The 11563-nt window shown below is 40.3% G+C and overlaps 1 non-coding gene across 1 annotated transcript; it reads left to right on the forward strand.

Moving 5' to 3' along the window:
* The first annotated feature begins 377 nt into the window (after positions 1 to 377).
* LOC149012983 (small nucleolar RNA R71) lies at positions 378 to 484 on the forward strand. Its single transcript, XR_016174204.1, has one exon. It is a non-coding gene; the product is annotated as a small nucleolar RNA R71 (small nucleolar RNA).
* Positions 485 to 11563: the final 11079 nt, after the last annotated feature.

The following is an 11563-nucleotide window of genomic DNA, read 5'->3' on the forward strand; positions in this document are numbered from 1 at the left end:
GATGGGATAGGCTAGAACATAAAGCACATGCTTCAATCTGATTAGGTGGAGAGAAACTTGTAGGAAGTGGAGATGGGGTTTGTTGTCCTAATGACAAGAGATGGTCCAATTTCTTTGATAGCAAGTCAACCTTAGTGCTCATCTCAATGGTAGGATTGATCTCACAGAGACCGCTCCTCTTTGGTTGCCCAATGGATGGAATCTCAGTCCTAGCTATTGAAGCATGGTGTTGGGAGTTTTCATTAAGGGTCTCAAAAAGTTCCCATGCCTCATTCTCATTCTTGTGCATGAAAGTCCCACCACAAGAAGAATCAACCATTTGCCTATGTCGGTCTCTAAGGCCATCATAAAAGCATTGAACCAATTGCCAATTAGGAATAGCATGGTGGGGGCACTTTCTAGGTAATTCTTTTAGTCTTTCCCAAGCCTCATGAAATTGTTCTCCTTCTCGTTGGGAGAAACTCGTTATCGCTCTCCTAATGCTATTGGTACGGCCAATGGGGAAGAACTTTTTAAGGAACTCCTGTTGCATTTCTACCCAAGTGGAAATTTTAACATTGTCCAAAAAATGAAGCCAATCCTTAGCTTTATCTTTAAGGGAGAATGGGAAAAGAAGTAACCTTAAAGCATCAACTGAGAGGTTTTGAATTTTAACTGTGGAGGACACCTCTAAAAACTCATCTAAGTGCTTATAAGGCTCTTCATTGGCAAGTCCATAAAAAGATGGTAGCATTTGAATCACACTATATTTGATCTCATATTGAGCCGCCTCTATGTTAGGCAACTTAATACAAGAAACCGGAGTATATATCGTAGGAATGAAATGCTCACTCAAGGGCCTCATTGGAGGCTCATAGTTTGCCATGGTTCTTTGCCTGCTAAGGTTGGCCAAAGTCTCTTCTAACTCTAAGTCAAGTGGAGTCAACTCAGGGTTTAGGGACGGACAACCATGCATACTGGAGCGCAATCCACTTGATCTTTCGAACAAAAGTTACACATGTGGGATCTGAGGGATGGGGATTTTTTTTAAAAATTTACCTAAACAACCTAGTCTAATGTAATATTACAATTGAAAAGTCCTAAATACAATTATATCTAAGAAAGAAAAGATAACAACCTAAACTAATTATCGAATCGCTACTCTTGCAGTTACCTACAAAACAAAAGAAAAAGATATTAGTTAAATAAGCAAAGAAAAAGAAAAAATTAAAAACACTAAAATTACTCTAAAAATTATGCCTAATTGACAAAAATCAATCCTAGCAACCGTGCTTTGGTTCCCCGGCAACGGCACCAAAATTTGATCGTGTCGCTAACCAATCAAAAATAAAATCCTATACTAATCTAGCAAGCAGAAAGTACGGAGTCGAACTATGGGGAACTAAAAGGCTAAGTTACTAAGATTGAATTCAACAAAACTAATTTAAACTAAATCTATTAATTAATGCAAAAACGTTAACTATAAATATGTGAAGATCTTTGGGATTTCAAATCCCCAATGCTTTTCCCTAACCGATATAATTCTACACTTCAAAGCAAATTAGGGATGGTCTTCCTAGGTATGCCTTATCTTCGCAAGACTATCGTCCTTCGCGGAAGCTCCACACACTTAGTTCGCTGAGTTATAAAACATCTTTGGCCAAACTCAAACACAATCAACTAGAAGAGATAGAACAATCAAATTAATTAAATAAGCATGGTTCATCTACATCTTCTCTGTGGCTGGCTTCTCTTTTATATCTCCCGCACACAATGAATCCCTTCTCTTTACCTGTAGATTCGACCTTTATTCTTTCGGAATTTGGAAAAACTCAAAACTGAAAAGTTGTAGATATTTTTAATGTCGTTCCATATCATCTTGAATAATCGAAATCCAACCTCATACGAGAGAGATATACGCAAAATACTGAAGGTAGGTCTGTTTACCCGATTTTCAGATTTATTACCAATTTTGTTCCTTAGACCTCCACATGTTTCCAATGTGACTAAGATCTCACTTTTCATGATTTCTTGGGTAGCAAGATTGAATGTCATGATTTAAAATCCACCAATATCTAATATATTTGCCAACTTTACTCAGTATTATCTCTAATATCCAAAATCACCTTATTCCTTAAAAATACACAAAATACTCAATTAGCTCTCTTTAATTAAATAAGTATGGGGAATAAATCAAATAAATAATGGTAAATGCATGCTTATCAAATACCCCCACACTTGAGTGTTTGCTAGTCCTCGAGCAAAACAAGACAATAAAAGTAATACAGAAAATAAAGAAAGAAAAACCTAACTCACTTTCGTAGGAATCGCGGTTGCACTTAGCATGTGCAACAAGCCTTTACACCCCTAGGTTACCCTAGTGGACGAGTTGTGTCTCGTGAGTGTTTGCAGAGAATATACACACAAAATTCTTAAGTGCTCTTCTAATTATTCTGGTAGTAGTAAGAGTAAAAAGATAGATTTCAAGACAAAGACACTCCATTAAAGATTGAAGGGAATATAGGCACCCCCACACTTAAGCTCTTACACCCTCTCTTGAGTTTAGCTCTAGGCAAACAATTCAATCGAGAAGTCTCTTCTTATCTTCAGTCTACCAGTTCACCCTCAGAAAAGACTAAACTAGATACCAAATACTACCAAGAACTCAAGATCTAAGCAATATTGACCTTCTTAGACATTTCACCTTTATAAGCACATTAATTCACTTCTTTCTTTAATGGTCACAGTTCTAGTCCGTGCAATGTCTTGCCTCTTAAGCTTTCTAGATGGCCTATGTAACGAGTGTTGGGTCAGCCGCTCTCAAGCCAGATGGCCTTAAGGGACTAGGTGTAGAATACCCCTTGAACTTACTTACTCAAGCCAACTAGGCTACAGGCCAAGACTGGACCAAAGACACCCCAACTATTTGACGCGAGGCACGATGTTGGTGATACCGAGACCCGGTTACTAAGAAGGAGGTCTAACCTTTAAACTTCAACATTTTTTTTCTTCACATTTTACTTCAATTCACTTCACATTTAAATGGTCTAAAATCAGTCTCAACTTGTCACCATAAGCACAAGGCAACACAAGATAACTAGATGGTCAAACTTTTTGGACTACCTGGAATTCCTATTTTCCAATTCAACCTCGATCTCAAAATGTAAAACCCATTGCTATTCTCTCAAGAGGGTGTTCATTACATCATATGGGATTTCTAAAACACTTAAACTCTCATTTTGCATCAGCATGGTTGCTCAATACTTGATCTTCGGGACTGTGGATCACATACCCGGGTATGCCCAATGGGGTACCGGCTGGGTGATGTGACAGAGTGGTATCAGAGCCCAAGTTCAAGTGAAACCCCAATCACATAAACGATAACGGAACAATTCCCGAGTTATAGGTCCAGAAGTGACTCCTGTATTCCTAGAGTGAATAATAGATAACTCGGACAAGAAACTTAATTAATGAAGCATAAGTGATTGTTGGATAATATACAATAATTATAATTTAACAAACACCACTTAATGAAATAAAAAGAAAGTGGATAATGCACAATAACTAAGTGAAACAAAGGCGAATTTCATTAACTTAAGAAAGTTTTACATCGAGTTACATATGAAAAGCATAACTGAAATCCTAATACAATAAGTCTATCTAGGAGACCACCTCTGATCTCTAACTGCCTGGACATCCTCGGAAATCTGAGTGAGCTGAGACTGCATAAGCCCCTGTCTGGACTCTATCTGTCCATCCTCTCGTACAACTGTTTCTATCTCAACTCTATCCTCTCATACGCCTGCTCTCCTACCTGACCTCCATCCTCTCTAGCATGGAAGTCATGGAAAGCATCCGTGCATGCAAGTTCGGTGTCTCTGGAACGGCATGTGATGGGCCCCCTACCTTGAAGTGTGGTGCAGGAATCCCTGATCATCTTGACTAGCATCACGCATCCCTGTATACTCCTCATCATGATCATCAAAATCTGCAGCCTCCTGACCCTCATCTACTGGTGCAATCTCATCCTCATCCTCGTCCTTCAACTCAGTCTCATCCCTTGGACTCGGAGATCTCTTGGCATGATCTAACTGCATCAGTACAATAGACCTCACACCGATGGAATATCGCATGCCTCGAGTAGCCCTCTCCCTATCATCTAACTCCACTCCAAAGTACCTTAAGATACGTGTTAGTAGGCACCCAAAACACATATTCCTAGTACTCGGGTGCTCAACAATCTCGATCATGACATTCTGTACAATATATGCCAAATCGATCTCAAACCCCAAATAAATCCAATAGATGAGAAAAGCATCCATCACAGTGACCACGTGGTGATGTTCTGCTCTCGGTATGATGTTCCTCCCTACTATTCGTCCGATGACTCTAGCCGATGGAATCATATCACCATTGATCCTAGGCCGATAACACCGTCGATCATCCCATAATGTAGAATATATCTCATGCAACTCGTATGGAAGTAAGTGTCTACTGAACTCCTCACCTCCTGATATCTACACACATGCATGTGGGTAATGAGGTACCTCAAGTATCTCTGCTAATGTACTCATGGAAAATATGATCTGAGTCCCTCTGACCTGACTCGCTATCACCAACTCCAACTGACCACCCTGACCCTCCTCGAATGACGTCATATTGCTGCAAAACTGTTGAACTAACTCTGGATATGCCGGAAGATCCTCTGTGAATAGGTGTGTCCATCTCATCGTATTAAATCTCTGTCCGACACAAAAAGTCCTCAACTCTAGTATCTGCAATACTAGTCCATACTCTATACGGCAATGCCCGAAGTATACCTCATAAAGGAACTCGACCAATGGAGTAACGAAGCGGTATCAATCTATCACCTCCGCTCGTGGCTGCAAAGGTACCTGACCACCACCTCTCCTAGCCCCAACCAATCTACCTTGACCACGACCACCTCCTCCTCATCCCTCCATGATATCTATACCTATAGAAAAAGATCAACAAGTCAATGTTATAAAATTACCAAGAGATTAGACAAGAAAGGCATTTTCGTAAATTTTGGAAAATTTTGGAAAATTTTGATTTTTCGGGAAAATTCAATTTGAACATACTAGCATGTGAATATTACCTTGAATAACATGCTTATGAAGTTTAATTGAAGAAAACCCATTGAAATCTCGGCCTAAAGCGAAAAATTCAGCAAGCTAGAATTGGGATTTTGGCTTCTTAGGTCAAAATTGGGGATTTTTGGAAACATCGAAATTGGTTGAAACAAATTGCTTGAGTACCTCTAGCATAAAATTCCTAGCATGTGACAACTGATCTCATGTAAAAATTCATAGCGGTTTGGGAGTAATCGAAATTTTTCTAAATTTGGGAATTTCGGTTGCGTTAGCGTTAACAAGTTGGTGTCTTTGTGTTTACTTGATGTCTAAGGCTTGTTTCTGCATGGAAACTATGGTATTATGTCACTAAGCATGCATGAACATGTTTCTGACCTAGAAGAACAAGTTAAACAAGGTATTTTAAGAAATCTAAGTGAAGAAACCAACTTGAGAAGGTGATGAATAGTGTTTACCTTGCTTTGATGTGCAGTGTATGTTATCTTGATGTTGTTGAAGCTTGAAAACACTTGGATTGTGAAACCCAGCCCTAACCTTGACCCGGAAACTCTGTTGTTTGTAGGTCCGACAACCTGAAGTAAGGCAAGAAGTCAGCTATGGGCCATCTCAGTGGAAGACTTGGTGGTTGGCTTTGAATCCATGAGTGTTGATGACAGTGTTCCATTTATGGAAATTGCACCCTAATGAAGAAGGAATTAGTTGATGGACTTGGAGTACTCTCTGACCTGGTTCGAAGGCGTTTCTACATACTAGGTAAGCCACTTGGTGTGTGTGCAAAACCCCTTCAAGTTTGGATTTGAGCTGAGCCTTCAATTCCCTGTTTTGGATTTGCTGTCGTGCTTGGTCGACTGCTTGGTCGACCAACCACTCGACCAAAGTACCCTGTTTTGCTGAATTAGGTCTTGGCTTCTCTATATAAGCCCAACTTCGAGTCTAACTCGTCTTTTGTGCCTCCAAACTCCTTGGAACGAACCAAAGCCCTCTTCAAGTCATCTCCTCTGCATCCTTGGTGGTTTTCTTGACGGATTTTCGTCAAATCTCGTGCATTTACACAAAAGGGTATGTGATCATCCTCTTCTACGTTTGCCTTTGATTCTCCATTACTTTTCTTTCCTTTTCTGTTGAGGACAGTAGAGATGATGTTGCATCTTTGTTGCAACCATCACTCTACTCATTCCCTCTCTTTTCCTAAGGATCTAAAGCTTGGTGGATGATCTTCATCAAGATCGTCACTCACTTTTGAAGGAAAACATGTATCCATTTTCTTTCCTTTTTAGATTCAATGGTCTTCAATCTTAGATCTATTTTTCTAGAAGATCTTTGCATGCTTTCTATGAATCCTTTATTAGATTAGTGATCCATCATCCTATAGTTTCTCGTCCATGATTTTTGCTATGAATTCTTCAAGAACCATGATTGATCTAATTATGGTAAATTTTTCTTTCCTAAATTGTAACGTGAAGACTTGATATTATTAGGGTTTTGAAGTCCTCTATATACTAGCATACTATCCTTGTATATTCCCTCTTGTTTGGTGCCCTTTTGAATCACCAAATTCGGTTTTGAATTCAAAAGTCTCTGATTTTGTAGGTCATTGCCTTGCTTGGTCGACTGAGGCAGTAGACCAACCACTCGACCAAAGAGGACAACAACCTCATGTTTGGTCTGTTTTGGATGATTTGATTTCTATCCTTCTAGGAATCTTTCCTAATACGTTATATATACTTGTTTAGGACTTTCTTTCCAAGTTTAGACAAGATCTTACTTGATCTCCAAGATCCTTTGCGAAGTAATTAAGGTAAGGATACTTATTTCCTTAATCACATATATTGCATGATTAGTTTACATATTTGATTTTCTTGATTTACTTCCATAAATAGATTCTTGTATTGAATTAATACTGATGCAATTACTTTGGTTACAGTAGCATTACTTATCTATGCTAATTAATTCATGTATGATTTACTTACTAAATTTATACAAGTTGGATGTATTATTGATTTCTTTCAATATAAGAAGTTACCATATATGTGATATGATGGATTTATGGTTGTGAATGATTAGGTATGGTTTGGAAAGGGGAGGTGTCCTTTTGACGCTTCTGTCCTTGGACACCTACGGGAATATTATGGGATGTTTCCGGAGATGCCCTTTGGACACCTTCCTAAACTGTTGGTTGACATATTTAGGGTTGTCTAAGTAGTGTTTGGCTAAGATGTCCCGTTACGTCAGACCCTAATCGGAGGGATATTGAGACCGAATGACCTATGGTAGCAATGGAGACTCATGGGCGCTCAAGATCGGTAACCAATCCGTGAGAGGACATGGATCACATTGTGGATACTCGAAAGAGGCCATTAATTGGTAGGGTTGCATATGGATAAACTTGGGCTCATGGGCTCTCAAGGCCGGTAACTAACTCGTGAGGGGACGTAAGAACTTCCCGTTTACCATATGTGGATAACCAATAGGGTTGATGAGTCCGTAGTTAGGGACTATGAGGACTCTAGTGTGAAGGATACCAGAAAGGATCGCCAGGGGCGAGGAATGGACGTATCTGGATCTGAGATGATGTAACTCAGTAGGAGACTTGCATTTGGCTAGGCTTTGACCCTGACATGCGCCAGTACTTAGACCAATGGTGATGTGAGAGAGTGGTGACCTAAACCCTAGCCATGGAATGTCCCGAGGGATGCCGGACCCATTACCAATTGATGATGAGCGATTGAGACATTCCTAGAGAAGTACGGCGTATGACTTAAAGCATGTCTGCCAATAGAGACCAGCATACATAGAGTTAGAATCATATTGCATCATGTGTTCCATATCCTATTGCATCATACTCTGCTTTGAAATCCTGTTATTTATGTTATTATGGATTAACTGCCTTACTGGGTTTCTTTGAAACTCATTCCTTTTATGCTATGTATTGTTAGATTTCTCTATAGGTTCGGAGTACCATGACTGCTCGTATGAAGAAGCGCAAGGAGAAGAGACATATCTCCAGGAAGGTGATTGCGGTTACGACAATTACACTGAAGATTCCGTGGGTGGTTATGCTGCGTATGATGCTTAGTCCGACCATAGAGTGGAAGTGCCCTTGCGCCAATTTTGAGATTTATACTTATAGAGATGTCGTCTATAAGATTGATAACAATTTAGTTACTTATTGTACTTGCTACTGAGATTAGTTTTCATCCCTTTTCCTTTTCTTTTTGGAACTACTTTTCCGCTGTCGGTAAAGTGAGATTTCCGCCTCACTTTACTTTAGGATTTTGACATTTTGATTGTCTTTCGTACTCTGATGATATTAGATTTTATTCCTTCCTTATTTGGATCTCTTATTTATAATTTGCACATTGATTATTTGTGTTCATGATTATGTTATTGTCTATGTGGGAGGTTGATTACCTCGATACTTGATCTTCGGGGCTGTGGATCACACACTCGGGTATGCCAGGTAGGGTACCGGATGGGTGGATGTGACATGGATTCTCCTTGGAAACACTTGTAAGAATGTTCTTCAGAGCCCTCCCACAAGAGAAATGAGTTAGAATGAAGTTTGAAGTGAAAAATGAAGTTAAAAGCTAAATTTTCCCATGTTGTTGAGCTTGGTCGACTGCTTGGTTGAGTGACCAATCGACCAGATGAACATAGAATGTGAAAATTGGATTTTTGATAAAAAATTTTGGATTTTGACCAAAGTTTGATTGTTTGCTTTCTTTATTAATGCCTCTATGTATGATTTAAGCATTCTAATCATATGGTCAAGTGGTTATTGATGGATTTTCGATTTTTGGTGTTGTTATCTCTGGTTTTGCAAAAATGGTTCTTTGAGAAATCGTCTCGTCGGTTCCAGTAGTACCAGCAACGAAGAAACACCTGCTGGGGGATTTGACCAACAAACCCAAGAGGAGCCATACCACTAATGGCATCCCCAATGCCCCTGAGATTGGAAGATTCAAGGACATTGCTAGCGTCATGACCAATATGATGCAGCAGCAGCAGGCTCAGTTCAATCAGATGTTGGCTGGCTTTGTGGCTCTTTGGGAAGAGAACTGCACTGGCGGGCATGGTAACCCAAGTGTGGCAGCCCCGTATGTGGAGAGGTTCGCTGAAACCACGCATATCAGGTTGATGGAGAGTTTCTTAAAACTGCAAGTGCCATCTTTTACCAGTGTATCAAAGGATGCTCTGTTTCCTAACAGATGGCTAAGGGAACTAGAAAAAGCCTTTCGGCACTTACAGTGTCTTGATGCCCAAAAAGTACTCTTCGCCGAGCAGAAGCTGATGCATGGTGGACTTCATCTCGCCCTGTTCTCGAAGCCCTCCATGCTGGTGTTTTCTCATGGGAAGTATTTAAAGAAGCTTTATGTAAGAACTACTTTCCTGAGGCAGTGAAGTATGCCAAAGAAGCAAAGTTCATGGCATTAGCTTAAGGTTCCATATCAGTGCTGGACTACCAGCAAAAGTTTGAAGATTTATTCTTTTCGCCCATGATTTGATAAAGTTTGACAATGTGAAAGCAAATAAATTCTTCAAAGGACTGCGGCCATCTATAAAGACATATCTCACGATCCTCTCTCTTGAGAGCTATGCTCAGGTAGTTCAGAATGCTAAGAAGTTGGAAGAAGCTAAAAGAGAAAGTGCGCATGTCCAGAGGCCTTGGCAGCCAAGGAGCCCTGGTTATGTTGACCACTCCGATTGTTGTTTTGTGAGACCTACTCCGTACCCCACTCCTACTTTTTAGCCAAGGAGTGTTGGACGGAGTTCAGGTGTTAGACCAGCGGGCCAGCATAGCCATCCTGGAGGAGTTAGACCTGCGGGAGCTGTCTATCCTTCTTGGCCTGGGATTACTAATCCTAGACCTGGCTTTTAGAGACCTCCCACTGTAGCGACTCCAGTTGGACAGAAGGATTCTACTTGTTTCTTTCGCAAGTTGACTGGACATTTTGCTTGCTTTTGTCCGAAGAAGCCTGCCCAACCTTATGCTCTTGTCGTGAAAAGTGTTCCTGCCCCTGCACCTTCCTCTAGCAGAGTATTCAGCATATCTGATGTTGAACAGGACCCTTGTCATGAGGTCGTCACATGTACATTGTTAGTTGCTTGTTTTCCATCATTTGTGTTGTTTGATACGGGTGCATCTCATTCATTCATCTCATCTACTTTTGCTTTGAAGACTAACCTAACACCCAGGTGTTTATCTAGTTGTTTGTCGATTAGTACCCCTGTTGGGTTTGTTGTAAAGCTAGATAAAGTGTTAAAAGAATGTCATGTGTTGGTTTGTGGAAAGAATTTGAAGGCGAACTTGGTGTTGTTTGATATGAAGGATTTTGATGTAATCTTGGGAATTGACTGGCTGACATCTCACAATGCTGTGATTTTGTGTTCTTCAAAGAGAATTCAGTTTCAAGTTAATGGGAATTCAGTTTTTGAGTTCCAAGGTGAGAAGGGAAGGATTAGTAAGAAGACTTTGACCGCATTGATGCAAGTCCGTGCATTAGTGGAAAGTGCTTCACCTGGAAGCAAGGTCAAGGAAGGAAAGAAGCTTGAAGATGTCAAGGTTGCTTGTGATTTTGCTGATGTGTTTCCAGATGATTTATCAGGATTGCCCCCTGATAGAGAAGTTGAGTTTTCCATAGACTTAACTCCTGGAGCGGCTCCGGTATCTAAAGCTCCGTATAGAATGGCACCTACCGAGTTAGAAGAGTTGCAAACACAACTGAATGAGCTCTTAGAAAGAGGTTTTGTGTAGACAAGTGTATCACCTTGGGGAACTCCAGTCTTGTTTGTGAAGAAGAAGGACGGTAGCATGCATCTATGTATTGATTATCGAGAGTTGAACAAGTTGACCGTCAAGAATAGATATCCGCTGCCCTGAATTGATGATCTTTTCGATCAGTTGAAAGGTGCGGCTGTGTTCTCAATGATTGATTTGAGGTTTGGGTATCATTAGTTGAAAGTGAAGTCAAGTGATATCTTCAAGACAGCATTTAGAACAAGGTATGGACATTATGAATTTAGAGTTATGCCTTTTGGTTTAACTAATGCTCCTGCTGTGTTCCTAGATCTCATGAACCGAGTGTTTCATGATGTGCTCGATAAGTTTGTAATTGTTTTAATTGATGACATCTTGATCTACTTGAAGAGTGAAGAAGAGCATGTGGAACACCTAAATTTCACATTGCAAAGGTTGAGAGAAAAGAAACTCTATGCTAAGCTTAGCAAGTGTGACTTTTGGCTCTCAAGGGTAGTATTTCCCGGCCATGTTGTTTCAGCCGAGGGTATTGGTGTTGGTCCTGAGAAGGTACAAACAGTTGTTGATTGGGAAAGATCGATGACCGTGACTGAGATAAGAACTTTCCGTGGATTGGCGGGATACTATAGAAGATTTATTGAGAACTTTTCTAGGTTGGCTGCTCCTATGACTAAGCTAACTAGAAAGGAAGAGAATTTTGTGTGGACCGAAG

Source organism: Hakea prostrata, chromosome 6 (assembly GCF_041222555.1).
Source record: "Hakea prostrata isolate BN-2017 chromosome 6, UWA_Hpros_2, whole genome shotgun sequence".
NCBI lineage: Eukaryota > Viridiplantae > Streptophyta > Magnoliopsida > Proteales > Proteaceae > Hakea > Hakea prostrata.